The sequence below is a fragment of the Phalacrocorax aristotelis genome, chromosome Z (assembly GCF_949628215.1).
Source record: "Phalacrocorax aristotelis chromosome Z, bGulAri2.1, whole genome shotgun sequence".
In the NCBI taxonomy this organism is placed as follows: Eukaryota; Metazoa; Chordata; class Aves; order Suliformes; family Phalacrocoracidae; genus Phalacrocorax; species Phalacrocorax aristotelis.
The window spans coordinates 68,014,505-68,031,153 of NC_134311.1; positions in this window are offsets into that span (position 1 = coordinate 68,014,505).

The window sequence follows — 16,649 nt, forward strand, 5'->3', positions numbered from 1 at the left end:
CAAGTAACCGTTACGCGTGATGGAGCCCTGCTCTCCTGGAGATGGCTGAACGCCTGCCTGCCCACAGGAAGGAGTGAATGAATTCCTTGTTTTGCTTTGCTTGTATGCGCAGCTTTTGCTTCACCTGTTAAACTGTCTTTATCTCAACCCAGGGGTTTTCTCACTCTTACTCTTCTGATTCTCTTCCCCATCCCACCGGGGGGAGTGAGTGAGTGGCTGTGTGGTGCTTGGTTGCTGACTGGGGTTAAACCATGACAACGTTTCACTGTGCTCTTTCCATATTGCTAATTCCCCCTTCTTTTATCCCTCTCCACTGGTGCTCTCCCACATCTTTCTCTTCCTTGACTCTCTCATCACTCCCACATTAATCTCTGCCATCACAGATGCTGTAAACATGTCCAAATATTCCCTTACTTCAGGTTAAAATTATTCCCCTCTGAGATATAAACAGGGGTCAACAGGCACTCCTTGTTAGCATTTGGTATTATTTTTAATAGCAGTTTTAATCTGGAGATGAAAATTTCCTTTAAAAAAACCCACAGCTTTAAGATCAACTTTAGGTAACTCAGAGTTTCAAAAGATACATAGACTTCTTTCCCTCAGTACTAGGCAGGTTCTCTGGGGGTGAGAATGGCTGCACAGCCAGGACAAGGTTGAAGATGTCCTGATACTCTGTCTCTGGTAGCAGCCCTCAGCTAGGAAAGAAAAGAGTAGAATAAAAAGGCAAAATGGGAGTGGTGTTTTCCCTGGAAGCCCCACCCCAGCTCCAACAATTTGCAGTTCAGGAACTTTCTGAGCCAGATGTTTTATCAGTGTCCAATAGTCCTTGGCAGGTCTGTCTCCCTGGGAAGACACCCAACATCCTCCCCTGTGAATTTATTCTTTCGGGCTCCCCTGTGCTCTGGGACAATTTAATTCTGTGCAATGTGAACAAGTACTTCTCTGCTGGAACTAAAGCTCAATTTCATCAACTGCCCACTATTCTTATGTCCTGATGGGTTGCCAGTCCCCCTCCACCTTCATAGTCCATGTGAGTCTGTCCAATCTGAGAAGCCCTCATTTCTCTCACCATCCATGTCTTTGCTCTCTCTTCCAATCAGCCAACATTCCTCCTGAGGGGAAGGTGCTCCCATCAGGGTGCTCGATAGGAGCAAACCCTGAATTTCCACTGAGGCACATATTGATATTTTCTGTTCTGTCTTCCATTCTGTTTCCAATAATTCCTTTCAGGTGCCGGATGGGGAACTCATCAGAGCCATGACTTCAGAGGCAACATGTTACATTCTTTTGGGAATCCCCTTCGTTTAACACCAAACTTTTTGCCAAATATTGGGTCTGAACCTGACTAACTCTAATTGTTTCAGTCATGTCATGTGGCAGCCAAAATAAGATTTTGTTTTACTGATGTGAAATCATTGTGTGCAGTGGCTGTGGAGCCAGAAAGCATTGCCCCAGGGCTGGGCCACTGTGTGGTACCAACAGAATCCGAACTCCCAGAGCTGTCAAAGTATGGAGACCCCAGGTCTCCAGGTTTGAGGCACCCATTTGACTTAGGAACAAATCTTGCGTCTCATTGCTCACAGAAAGTTAATTAAAGGGATCTTGCCTTCTGGGAGCTACCCAGAGGGCTGCCTTAAATCAAAATGGATCATAGACAATGCATTGGCCTTTCTTGAAAACACTAATTACTGTAGGAAGGGACATGGCAGTTGCCCAAAGACAAGCAACAGTGACCAAGTGCTGCTGCAAACAAGGGGTTCAGGGATAACCAGAAATGTGGCACAGGCCATCCCCCCAAGCTGTGATGATCAGTGGAAAAGGGTTTCTGTCAGACTGGGCAACAAATGGGTAAATGTAAAAATGTGTCCGAAAGAGAACGTTTCTGTGGCTCTCACAGACTAGGTGCCTACCACAATGAAGTAATGAAGATGACCCAAGGGGCAGATGTTTGGGAGGAGCTGAAGAAAGTCCTGCAGCAGCTTTTTCTGGTGTATATCTAGGAGGTAAAACTCTGCTAATAGCAAATCTTTTCCTACCAAGGATATCTGGTTTCATTTCAGCCACAAGTGAGAAATCTAAAACATATAAAAACTCGGAGCAAGTCAATGATAAGGAGGCATTTTTGCAAGGAGTACAGAACCCTCCCTTTCTGATTTGACATCTGATGGAACAAAATTTGGAATAGTTAAAGTGTTCTCCAAAACCTTGGAATTTGTTCCGTTAATATATTAAGAAAGGCTTGGTAATACCTTAGGCTGATTTCTTAGTGTCAGTAATATGTGACTATTACAGGACAATGCAAGGAAGTCTCAGTAGTAGACGCCAGTTTATATTTGACTGTGAGTGAGTGTGTATATTTTGTGTTAGCATGAACTGATGAAGCACCTCTGTGTCATGATATCTCTTTGGCTAGCTGCTTTGGTAAGATGGTTTTAAATCCCTTTAAATCTTCACCTATTCTTTTAGAATAGATGTGATATTGGCCATAATTAATGTAAATAAATATCTCATAGATTTTTCCTACATGACATCGGTGACATGTCATGACATCTCCCTATATGACATGCTTTTTTGCACAAGGTGAAAGAATGCACAGCCTAAAATTTTTTTCCCAATACCCCCCATCTGAAGGATAAATGGAAAACAGGAGTGCCCAGAATCAGAGGCCACAGAGATGCTGTTGTATTTAGAACAAGAAAGTTAATTAAAAGTTTTGTGTATTGGTTTAATTTACCTATCTCATGATAAACCACAGATTTCCTCTATCTTCTTTGACACTAACTACAGACTCAGAAGTGTACTTTGAAATTACACTGTGTAAAGATTTTTGAGCAAATATGGTAAAGCCTCTCTTAAAAACAAAGGTAATCCCTCTGAGCCCTCATGGTCTCAGTCATGTTTATTCACCTCTTCCAGTGTAATAACTCAAAAAATACTGCTATAGTTTAACTAGGACAGCCACTAAATGTATAGTTTTATGACTGAGTATGCTCTCTGGTGCTCATTTAATCATGTGTTTTATTGTCAGCTCTTCTCAAACTGTCAAGCGTTGTTCCTTATGAGAGCGAGACCTGCTTTCTGTAACACACATTCCGCCTAGTCACACTCATCATTTGGTACTATTGCCTTTCTTTTCTCTAGCCTGTTGATGACATTTATGGCGTTTTTTTCCAAGAAATAGTGTATTTTTAAAGCAGGGCCTCTTTTTCACTCTTTAGTGCTTTGGCTCAATAATTACTCACACACTAGAAATGGCCCAGCTGATGTCTTGATTTTTATATCCATCCCTATCCAAGAGCCATAAGCAGCAGTGAAAACTCACTGTGTGTACTGATTTTGCCTTTCTTTGGGAGGCCCCTTGGAAAATCCGTTTCCTGCTCTGCTCAGTAACACAAATGCAGAAGCCTGATGCACTGTGGTCCACTGCAGTGGGCTGCTGCCCTCCATGCCCGCCTTCTGCCACCCTCCCTGTGCACAGACATTGTGACCGTGGGCAACAAGGACAATGCAATGGAGAAATGCAAACATTTGCCCACATACAGATCCAACAGAAGTCTACTACCAGTGGCATGACACTGCAAACTGGTGGTATGTAAATGTGTAGTGGCCTCCATTGTGTACAGGACTTACCACCACTATGGGGCTGTCTGTGTCCATACAAAGCCTCAGAATAGAATAGCACAGACTATTTCAGTTGGAAGGGACTTACAATGACCATCTAGTCCAACTGCCTGAACACTTCAGGGCTGATGAAGTTAAAGCAAGTCCTCTGAGCCTTGTCCAGGGAATAGCACACAAGGATCAGGTGGAATGGCTGTGGCTTCAGCAGTTACCAGCCTCCTTTAGACCTACAGGGATTCATACAGACAACTGTTTAGCAAGAGGAACGAACCAAATAATATGCTTCCTGGACTTTTATACATTTCCATGTACAAATATTTTAAGAAGAACAGTAAAGATTGACTGTTTTTCCTACGCTTTTTCAAACTCAGCAGTTTGTTTCTCCATCAGAAGAAGTCAGCTCAGGAAAATGGAAACCTTTTGTAATAACTCACCTGTTCAGCCAACACTTCCTATGGCAAGCAATAAAGGGAGCTCAGCTCACCTCTCCCATGGATCTCTCGCAGCACATCAGGCTATACAGCAAAGCTGAAACAAAGCACTTTGGCATTGCAGAAATGAAATATCCCACCAGGTTTTGAAAGAAATCCTTAGCTAACCTCTCCTGGCACCTCACTTCCAATACTGGTCTGCAAGTAGGTTGTGTCCATCCTGACAAGTCCTTTGATCAGCCAGCTGATAGGATGCTAATCAGGGCATACATATGCACACTTTCTGGGACATGGTGAAACAAAAAACAAAGCAGAAAATAAACCACTCCTGATAGCTAACCACTACAGAACCATCCTGCTGAAGACAACAGAAGATAGCAACAGCTTTCACATCATCAGTTTAAGAGGAGCAAAATCACTTGAAAAGAGAGTCCTAATACTGCATTAAGTCACACAATTTTAATCTCATCACCCATGTGCTTTCCAAGTGTTCCCCAAAAGCCTAACCCTTGGTCTAGGCTTCCTGTGCTGCCAAGAATTGCCAAAACTGCTCAGCAGATGAGATGGATGGGTGCAGTGAGAAAGCAGAAAGGTGCTTGGAGTTGGGAGGCTGGGCTGCAATATCACTATTTCAATTCAGCTGAAGAAAAACTCTTTTTTACATCTTACAGAGAGCAATAAATGTGTGTTTCCTGACCTCAGCAGGGGTCTGGCTGAAAGGAGCCCATTTCAGTTGCCGAAGCCGTGCGCATCAGCTTTGCAGTTTTGCCAGCTCCCTCTGCAAGATGGCCTGCAACATGTGTACACATGGTATCTGGCAACAATAATTCAGAGAAAATGAAAAATGCTTCTCATTCATTGCAAACAAATGAGTACAGTGCAATACCAGGCAAACTTTCTCAAAGCAGGCAGCTTTCTGGACTAAAAAAGAAGGGAGTAAAAAGGGTTGGGGGGGCGGCCCAGGGGACCCCTGACAGGAAATGCGTGGGAATGGTTACTTCAAAGAAGGGAGTGGATATTTAGGAAAAGAACACGTTTCCAAATGCAGCCTTTGCTTTCTGCTCTGGAAGAGCAGAACTCTGCCTGTGGCCAGCACAAGCACTCGCTCGTGCACTGCCAGGACTGCAAACCATGGTCACCATCAATGCCCTGCCCCCAGCGTCAGCCCTCGTCACTCATTGCCAAGTTATCCCCAAAACAATTCTGGCATTTTCAATCCCTATGACTCTACAGGTTTGGGCACATTCTGTGAAATATGCAGGCTTTCATTTGCTTCCAGATTTCTTCCTTGCAGAGTATTTGTCTGCCAGGGCCTGTGATACCAGCACTCAAAGACACTGGAAGAGAAAACCCATGGAGAAACTTTAAAGGGCAGCCCCAAAGCTCGTCTAAACAGGGATGTTCCAGATGAAGGCACCAGAGCCATGACAGCGAGTAACTGCCGGCACGGCTCAGAGCTGCTTAGCTACACAAAACTTGAGGAAACCAACCTCACTGTCTCTGCATCCATGCCTTTACTTGATCTTCTCTGATGTAAGATTGGCAACTATTCAGAAAAAGGCTCAGCAACTAGGTGGAGAAATGTATGGCATTTATGCCACTGCCAAGTGTGAAAAAGCTACAGCAAGTAATGTAAGTAAGCAAATAAACCACTTTTATGAAAAATATGATAGGACATTCAATTTGATTTGGATTGTATCTGCTGTGAAAGATAAGGCATATGTGTGAATAAAACTTAATTCTCACTGTACTTTTGGCATCCATGTCAACAGTACAGAGTTCATAAATTGTCTTAGCGATAGGACCTCAATAACTAATTTCGTAGTCAACAATGAAAATGCTAAAATCAATAGCTCATCTGATCTCTCCAAACCAATTGCAAATGGATAGATTCACCATGGCATTTCTGTTGTCATTGGTTTAAGGCTTTAAATGTGCTTTCCTGAACATTTACAGAGAATAACAGCTGGCAGCAACATCACATGGGAGTCATGACAGGAGACCTTTGGTTGGGAGTTGTTTTGCTTTCCCTTGTAAAAGGTCTGTTGTGTTTACTTCACTAAAGTTTAAGTTGGCTATGATTTCACGACTCCTGAATTCATGCTGCCCCCCGGCCAAGCCATAGAATAGCTAAAGACTCAATAAAGATGAGTGACATCATTAACCCAATACAGTAGCTATTCAGATGTACAATGTGGCCTCCTTACATAATCACCTAATTTTAGCTACTGAGTGAGCCATATACAGTACCACAATGTATTATGAGCTCTGAATAACTGTATAATATCCAGATGTTTTTTCCAAGGTTATTTCATTTTCCTGGTTTAAAATTATTTCTTTATGCAAATCTCAAGGTGTTATTTCCCCTTGAGTAAACCCTCTCTTCAAAACATGTTCAAGGCTCCTGCTGCTCCTGATCACCTTGACAGATCATTAGCTGGTCATTGCGTTGTAATGGTGCTCATGGCACTAATATATGGCACAGGACCCCGGGATTTTATGACTGTCAATGAGAACAGCCCTAAGAAAAGAGTAAGACGATACAAGCCTTAATTTAAGCACCAGCCACACACATGCTCAAGTAAAGGCACCTGGTTTGCTAAAAGTAGCTGTTTCTTGTAGTTTTACAAAATATCTATGAAAATATTTTTTAAACCAGAAATATTTTGGGGCAAGGACTTCTTTTTGGTACATGCTACAACAGCAGCATCTGCAAGCCCTATTCCCTGCAATCAGTTAACAGCAGACACACCCATATTTGATGCCATTTATAGGTACAAACTCCAGATACAAATTAAGTGTGGTAGCTTAGAAGTGATAGTGATAGTGTTGGAAATCCCTCAGATGGACGTTTCATTCCTGAAAAGGAAGTAAGAAAGCAGGGCTTTCATTGCAGGAATCCCACGTGCCATTTGCATATGGGCACTGTGTACACCTTCCAGGTAAGTTGCTTGCATATTATGCACACTGTCTATACAGGCTCCACATATCACACACAAAATCAATGATCTTCTTCAATCCAATTTCACTTTCTTCAGCTTTTTGTCTGATATTTTTACATAACTATCCTCTAGAAATAAGAATCGTAGCTATAAAAACCTCCCTATTTCTATAGTGGTTTTAATCTAAATGACTTAACACACTAAATCTTAGAATTTCTAATTGCTCAAAAGTTCCTCTGCCTGTAGAAACTTATTGAAGAGAGGTTGACAGACTACTTCTTAATTACAGAAAAGTAAAGATAGAAGACTATCCACAATGCTTGCACTAAGACACTTTATTATGGAGCATGCAGAAGGAGATACATGTAAAAGCCGACACATATATATGTTATGATCCCCAAAACCACAGTTCTGCTAATTCCCCCCATCCCTGTAGTGGACATTTGACTTTCTCTCTCAGCACACTCTCCCTTGCTGCTGCCCAGAGCTGTTCTCCAGCCGGGATTGCTGGCAGCCAGTCCCCATCCCTTGTGTAATCAACTAGCTCACTTCGGAGATATGCTCACATTGTGCTGGCGCAGACTCACTTCTTCCACTTTGCAGCACTACAATCTGCAGACAGAACTCTGGCCCAGCTTTCTGCCTAGTTGAAACAGAACTAGTGTCTTTGTGACAATTTCTGGAAAAACAAACACACTAAAACCCAAGGCAACATCTTCTGCTGGCTTAAGTAATGGCAGCTCCTTAGCACTCATTTCCATTTGCAGAGGTGATAGCTCTTGGACTCCAGTTTGCTCTGTGCTACTGGCACAATATATCTGATTCTGGTGTTAGTAGGAGTCAAACAAATCATGTTGATGTTGGGAGCTGTTTGTGCTGCAGAGGGCAACTAGCTGTGCACAGTTTTCCCCTGCAAGCATCTACTCTGCCTATTGACACTGTGGTAATTAACAATAAAAATTCTCTATGTGGTAAAAATTGATTCTAAAATTCCCTGTAAAAATTCACATGTAATCAATAGATTAAAAATTATAACAAAATTAAAACAAAATTAAAGCCCAACCGTGTGCAGGAATGCTGAGGAAAGCAAATGGGAATGCTGATCATGCCTTGGGACAAGGAAGGCAGCCTAGCTCTCCCACTGGGGTCCTGCCAGTTTGTCCAGGCATTTATAAAACAGTGTAAGTGAAATAGCAGGGTTTGATTCTGCCCAGGACTGTCGGATTGCAGCCCCTGCATTCACTCCTGCAGGCAGAGGGCTCTATGTTTGAGGTTCTGATTGGTTTTAATAAAAAAAAAGAAAACTGGCTCTCAAGCAGTGCTGCGTGATTCAGGAATAAACATCATCAATGCCAAGCCTGGGCTGTGGAAGCCCAGCGCAGCACCCTCACTTCCCAAAGACAGTGAAATGTTCCTCAGCCGCGTGCAGAGAATGGCGCACCAGGAGAAGCAAGTTAAGGAGCAGAGTGAAGGGAGACAAGCACAAAGCAGAATTAAGCAACATGTCAGCTAGGGTATATTTCCAAAGGAACCATTTCAACCTAAATTACCAGTGTGATATGCCCACAACCTGAGGGATTCAGTTTCTCATGACTACCAAACGGCTGCTGATGCAGTTACACAGTGCTGTTTGTAACTCGGTTACAGACAGAAACCACAAAAGTTAAATTACAACCACAAGATAAAAGTATTTCCCTGGTCCAAAGAGATGTCTTTCAGACTTCCCCACAGCAGAGAGATGCTGGTAAAGACACCAAAGGGACACAGAAATAGCTGAACTATACTCCTAGATCTGCCACTAATCTGACTGTGATTAACTCTCCTCATCTTGTATTTCTGTTTCTTCAATCCTGCAGTAATAGTTGTTTTTCCCATTTAGATTCTTAGAGCAGATGATACCATTTCTGATTATAAGTTTGAGAAGTACCTAACAGAATAAAAGCCTGAACTTGAGCAAGGGTTCTTGCAGCACAGCAAAAAGGAAATGTGGGAAGTGAGGATACTGTCTAGAATTTGATTAAGTTACTCCCTCCACCCCACCACCCCAGAGAAAAACATTTAACAACTTCTCTTAGAGAACTGTTTAAATTCTGCTGCCCACCAGAGTAGGACAGTATGCTGGATAGTACAAGTGGTTAAAAGAAGCAGAGAAAATATATACCACTGTGATACTTAATTCCAGAATTAAAGCTTCCCTTTTTTTTTAGTGTAAGTTAAAAGCTAGTAAAAATTAACAAAAGCATCCTACAAATGGATATTTTATAGAGCCTCAGCCAAAAAGATTATCACCTTGTGAACAGCAAAATCTCTCACTGCATTTGGGAATGTGACAGCTGTCATCTTCATTGAAACCTTCTTCTCCTGTAATCTTTCTTGCATTACAGGATGATTTTACAATGTTCTCAGAAAATATTATGGAACCTTTGGAAGTTGACTGATTAATTTTTTTATGACCATGGGCTGTGATGCATGGGTGTGCATCATCTTCATCCCTCACCTTCATTTTAGAACTGGCCTGAGGTGGTCATCTGCCAGCCCCACCACTCCTGGAAAGGTTTTCCTAAAAAGTGTCAGTGCAATAGGATAGAACTAAGGATAATGAAAAATGGGTGCCTCAGCACTGGGGAAAATTTCACCAAGAAGGTAATTTTCAGCACCATGTCAGTCTAACTCCTCTTTTTTAAGTTTCTTTTTCTTTTTCCATTTTGTGGCTTGCTGGGCTCTATCAGTGCATTGTTCCATTCTGCAAAGGGTTAATATCAGTGTTCTGCTTAAGCATACCCCAATTGGGGTGAGGGAGACTCATGTTTCTCAGATTAAAATACTGCAGATTCTTCCATTTGTTCCTTCATTGGCTGTCTCCCTCATTGATTACATGCCCAGCTTCAGTTTCTCTGGTCATCTGTTTCACCCAAGATACTGCCTTAATTAAGCTAAATGCCCCCCAAGATAACTGCGCATCCGCACAGTTAATGCACCACTTGAGATATGTAGCATGCTACTTTTTGGGCATAATTCCCTGCATAGCATTAATAAAAGAAACAATATATGAACACGTATATGTGTATACAAATGGTTGTCACATTAAAGACAAAGCTGACCTCAGTTACCTTGGCATGTGCCCTGTTAATCTGCAAGACTATAGTTTGAACCCTCAGGTTTTGTCATGTATTTTTTGTCAGTGTAACAGAGAAGACTCCTTTCAGAATAATTTTCTAGGCAATCCTTAGCATTCAAGGATAATCTGCCTTGTGGTAGTCACCAGTAGTGGTGTCACTGCAGGATGAGGAAGAGCATACTGTAAATCAGGAACTTCCTGTGCTGGCATTGTCTGAACACCAAATATTACAAGGATCATGGATCTGGAAGTTAAGTGTGGACTGTTTAGTAAATTAACAAACCAGAAAGTATTTTCCACCTTACTACATACGGACAATTTATAATGGGCTGGCAAGTCCAATATCAGGTTTATTTTTTCATTATTGTATTTCCTTGACATCTCTATATACTGTTTACATGAGGGGGGAGGGGTGTCAAAACCCAAAATGTTTTCACAAGGGAAAAATGTCTCTCCCAGCAACTTAACATTCATGACAAACTCTAAAAGAGAGCACCTGAGCCACATCCGTATGGATAACAACATGACTGGGAAGAGATCGTCAGAATTGCTTTCTGAAATGTGAAAATTTCCAAACTAGACAGAGAGATAAAAACTCCTTTATCTTCCTGCAACTTCCCTTGAAAAGTCTAGGATTTTAAGGATGCAAAGAGCTGCAATTACAAGCAGGAGAGAACGATTTTTAAAGCTGATAGGAGACAAAAGTTTGCCTTTCAGAGACGCAAGACTGCAAATAGAAAGGAGCACTTTTAACTTGTAGCACATGTGACATCAGCATCTGGTGCTTGCAAAAGGAGATCCCTCTATGCTGTATTTACCAAGCCAGTTTTCAGATGAAAGCCATCCCAACCACTTTTGTACTCCTCAATTGCTGCGAGACAGAACGTGCCACGTTCCCAGTTCGGGTGTCACTGAAGCTGCTCAGTCGGGAGCAATCCTTCTGGAAAAAGCTCTATGTGCCTTGTCAGAGGAAGTACAGAAACACAAACTGCCATCCACCAAGTCTGATGTAGCTGAGAGTCATCCCACCACAGGGAAAAAAATAATCTGCATTTTGAATTATTGTTTTCCAGATGTATTATCTTGCATTTTTCAGGGTGACTTCTTATTATTTCCTGCTTCTCTTTTTTCAGTACTGTTTGCAGTATTCATCTGCATCATCTGTTAATTTCATTAACATCCTGTGTAATGATCTCGAAGGGGGTAGTTTAAAATGATGTTACATAAAACCGGACATACACTCCTTATTCCTGCAGCATCCCACTGATCACCTCCCACTCACCTCTGTGCTCTATTTATCATGACCTGTTTCCTTGTCTTCTGCAAGAGCTCATGCGGTGTTTGTATGACGTGCCATTTTCAAGTGAAAAATTCCTGAGTCACCAGGCCTTAGTTTCTTAGTCTGGAATTGCTTCTTGTTTTCCTTTGACTGCTACATTGTGCCTTTAAGGATTGAATCAAATTTCCCTGAATCATTACAGTAACAATGCAGTTTTGCCCCAATTCTGTGATGCCCTAGTAAGCTATGGAGACACGGCTGTAGGCACTTTATTGTTACATACTGGTATTACTGTAACAAAATGGAAACTTAATAATTTTCCAAAAATGTTATAATAAATGTATGCCTTTATTATTAACCCAGCCACTTAATTAAAATATGTATCAAAACACACAAATTATTCTATGAATAATCAAGGAGGTCTTACTGGAAAATGCCATAAAAAGTCAAGAGCCGTTGTTGATAACATTGCTTGCAAAGGCTATTTTGAAGATGCTGACCTCAGGAATATTCCTGATGTTTGCCTCTGCTTAGTCAGGCAATTTCATACAAAGAGCCAATTGCAAACACCAACGTCATCACAGAGTGGCCCCCTTGCTGACGCCACAAGCCATAGTGTTAGAAAATCTGAAGTTTCTTTGCTAAGAGATTTCTTTTATTATAATCACATGCAGACTCCTAAGTTTCAGAGTCCTTTGCTTGCATAACCATTGCAAACTTAGGTTTCACTGCACTAGAGAGATGCCACCAAGTGACAAGGGAAGTTAATAGTACAGAAAAATAATAACGCCCAGCTGGCACAGAATGGCTGCACTACACCTTGACCAGTTTATGTGGGATCCAACACCACAAAAATAAATAGTACTACACAGAAAAAAGTCTGCACAACACTACAGTTAAGATTGTTATACAACAATCCCCAGTAGGTACCCCTTCTTACCCACCCACCATCCCTCTGGGCCCTATGCTGATGGCTTAAGCCTGTGGGGCAATGGGAGAGATGGGTGTTGTGACAAGTTGTTAGCACCCCTAGATTTTTGCCAGAAGATTGATGTTGATGGGGAGAGCGTTCTTCCTCCTCACTCTAGAATCTGCAGAGGATTATTTTTATAAATTTCGCAAAACATAGCAACCCTTTGCTCTTTGCTGCTCTGTAGTCCCACGTTATGGTCAGATTTACTATATATGGCCTGCTTTATATCTGTCAGATACTTGATTTTTTTTCTCTTTGCTAACCCTGAAAACAGCTTATCCAGCTCCCAAAGTTGCATTCTCTGAATGATCAGTAATTACCACTGGCGAGTTCCTATTAGCCCCAGGGCTGCTGGTACAGTCCTGAGTCCACACCTTCAAAGCCTTTGCTATCAGCCCCCTGCTTGTCCTCCTCCGTGCTGCGTTTTAATCCTAGGGTCATCAATAGTTCATTCAACACAGAAAAACCACATGGAATTACTACTTAACAGTTATAAAGCCATGAATGATAACACCGGTTTCCCCATCATTGTACAAAGCTAAGAAAACCTTAAACAAATGAAGCAGCAGTCACCTGGCTGTTAGCAGCCAAAGAAGCTCAGACAAAGCTGCAAGCGGCCCCCAGCAGGTCCAAACCCAGGCAAGCCCTGACGCCTCTTAGCTTCATACAAAGCCATGGCCTGTTACTAGCAATGGGAGCTCAGTATTGAAGGGCATCCTAGGCTGCCCAACAGATCCACAAAATCAAGCTAGCTAAGACAGGATGGCCCAGAAATGCAAGTTTCACTGTTAGGTGCACACTCTGCAGCAGTCAAGGAGGAACACCAAGAGGAACAGCAAGAAGATTTCCAGTCTAGGAACAACGTTGCCCCTGAAGATGTGAGATACTGGCTGGCCAGTGGCATGCAAGGAATGGAAGTACAGACAGTGCCTGAAGACAGAGACTTCCAGAGAAGATCTCTAATGAGCTCCAAGTTCCTCAGCATTTGCGCGCTACAGAAACCTGCACACTAAGTGTCACCTAGCACCAGCAATCTAAGTGTCATGTACACTCCTATGTTCTTAAATCAGCTGCAATGCAGTCCCAGTGATCTTGACAAGTATTAGTAATGAGCTAGAAAAATGCCTAGAGATGATGATTTTCAGCAAAATGTTCCTGAGGCCACTGGAAGAGCAGATGGTGAACAGGAAAGGTGTGGAACAAGAAACATTGCTGCTGCCATCATGCTTGGAGTTTCAGGAAATCAGTGTGTGAGCAACACAATCACAACAAGCAAGGCAACCACAGATCTTACTGCAGTATCACAGCTCTTGGCAGGTGTGAACATAGTAATTCACTCTTAGCCTAGATCAGATCAGATGTACATCTATAGGTGTATGGCTAGCCCTACTGCTAATACACAGGTTTATACAAGATTATAGCAGATTATACAAGATTGTAGCATATGACATTTTTTATTAGAGCAGTAGAATCAAAACACCTAACCAGGACAGGCTGGAAACATGGTTCAGAATGTGGAGTATTGAAATGCTGAACACAAGGTCCTGAGGTCTCCCACATCTAACACTATTAATGTGAGAAGGATTCCTGCTGGACACAAGGGGACAGCACCATTAAAACTCTTGAAACCAAAGGACATGAAGGGAATCCAGCAATTTCTAGGAAAGCCAATTGTTTTAAAAAAAAATTCTCAGTACAATAACTAGAAGTTTATGAACCCATAAGAAAATTAACTCTGTATGAAACACTTCGCTCCCATACATATGGGAAACCTTAGGTATTTGCCACCAACCACCAACTTCAATAGTGGCTTAGCTGAATAAACACAGAATACATTCATTACATCCACTGACAACTAGAAGCTGTAAAAACCTGCAGGCATGTTGGGGCCAAGAAAAAACCTGAAATAATCTGAACAAAATGGTGATACATTTTGAGAAAATGCAATGAAATTCAGTACAAAGGACAAAATCCAATACTTGAGAATAATACATAACCACTGAATCGGCTGGGCAGCAGCTCTGCAGTGGAGGTTCTGGTGTTTTAGGGGGATTAAGACCTGAACACAAATCCATAATGCCAAACCGCAGAGAAAAAAGTGACTGTAATGAAACATGCAAACATTTTGCCTGCTCACTTGGAAGTGCTAAAAAAGTAGCTTCACCTGAAACACTGAATACACTGGAGGCAGTACACTTCAAGAAATGTGGATAATCAGAACAAGACAGAGAAAAGCAAAGAAATGACGATATGCCAGAAAACATAAACCATAAAGGAAAACTGAAAGAATAAGAGGAGACAGGAGAAAAAAGTAGAATTCAAGAATAATAAAAAGCTGCTGCAAAGGGGAACATCATAAACTGACTTCCATGGCTGCTGGGAACAGGATAGGAAATAATGGGCTTAAATTGTTGCAAGAATGTTTTTCTTAGAGATTATGAAAAATTTTCTACTGCTAAGAATAATGAAGCATTGGAACAGATTGTTTAGAGAGACTGTGTAGTGTCTACAGTGAGAGTGTTTAAAGAGCTGATCCAATAAATATGCCAGAACTGGTTCAGGTATAGCTTTAACTTGAGTCAAGGATGGACTACATAATTTCTCAAGGACCCATCTAGTCCAGTTTATCTACTGCAGGTATGAATCTGTTGCATCTACTATTTCATCATACAAAAGAGAAAAAGGCCAGGGCCTGCAGGAATACTTCTTTGGAAGAGTAAGAAAAATCATAGGTACTAGCCCTGACATATAACAGCCCTGCACTATAGCTAAGGTAAAAAAAAAGAGACTTAACTGGAAAGCTTTCTGAATCAGCCTCTTTTGAACCATGTCTCAGAGTACAAGATGAACATATTGTCTGATCATCAGCCATTAAAAAAAAAAACAACAACCAACCAACATGAACTATTTCCAAGGCACTCAAGCAACACATAGGTTATGGAGATTCCAACAAGCTGATCTGAGTATAAGACACTGCTGCCGAAGTGGGAGACTGTCAGCATGCTCTAATACCTCTGCCTACAGGATGGGAAGCTTTGACAACCAAAGCAAATTTCAACCAGGATGATGTGCTACAGACAGAGAAATGTCTTATGCTTCAGAGCTATCCGGACTGCATGAAGCAGTTAGATGCTGGAGTCCCAGAGAATGGATGAAGTGCATATGATATACAAAATTGTGTTTAAATGGGATTATCCAAAAATCCTAGCAGATAAAAAAAACAGATGTAATAAGAAGCATCTATGCTTCAATGACAGGCAAGCACAAGGATATGTCTGCTAGCCAACTATCCAATTCTTCATTTACATGTACACATGAAACAGTTCAACAGGTGAGAAGAGCTCAGGGATCAGCAACAGGGGACAGATCCTCATGAAATCCTAGCCTACACATGGTAAAAAGCCAGAACAAGACTGCTAATTTTTAATGAGGTAACTGTAGGTCTTTCAGTAAGTTCCCATTGTTGAGCGGCAGCCCAGGAGGACATGCAGGCATTTAACATGACGAGGAAACAGAAGAGGGATTTTGCAATGCTATTGTGACTAATGGGCCACATCAAAGTTCAGATCATTCAGTATTAAAGGGGGATGTAAGCTACAAAAATCTCAAGCTGGACACCCCCAAAGGCATCAGAAGTCAAAGAAACTAATGGATAAAGATCTAACCAAGAGGATGGCGCTTTGGCATAGCAATACCACTCACTGCAAAACACTCCTCAGTGTCCAGCAGAGATCTAACTGATAGGGTAAAGATTCATGGTTTCTTTTCCCATAATACATATTTTTCTATAGACCAACAGAGAAAAGGCAGGCATGACTAAGAACATCAAACTAGGCATCTAATTATAAGCAAGGAGCCAATGACTGGAGGCCTTGGCACAAATTCACAGTTCTTGCTGTCAATCACAAAAACCTGAGGCAGAAGTATCATCTTCAGTAAATTGTATGTCACAAGAAGTAGACCAGAGAGGAACTTAATCATAAAGTAGTTGCGAACAGCGAGAGGAAAAGTGCCAGGACTCAAAGACAGCCTTAGCAATATTCTCAGCTGTTGCAGAAGACTTAAAAAGTAAGATAGGACAAAGGAGTAAGGAGGATAGGACAGGACAAAGGACTAGGGTTAAATTTAGACCTCTATACCAGTGGCAGCAACACAAACAAGGAATGGGAAACTGGGCTGACCACTAGCTGGTGGGCTGCAATGATCTGGCAGGAAAAGCCTTGGTCTATGGACAAGCATGTAGTACTTAACAGCTGGTCTTAACGAGTCATTAGCACATAGGACA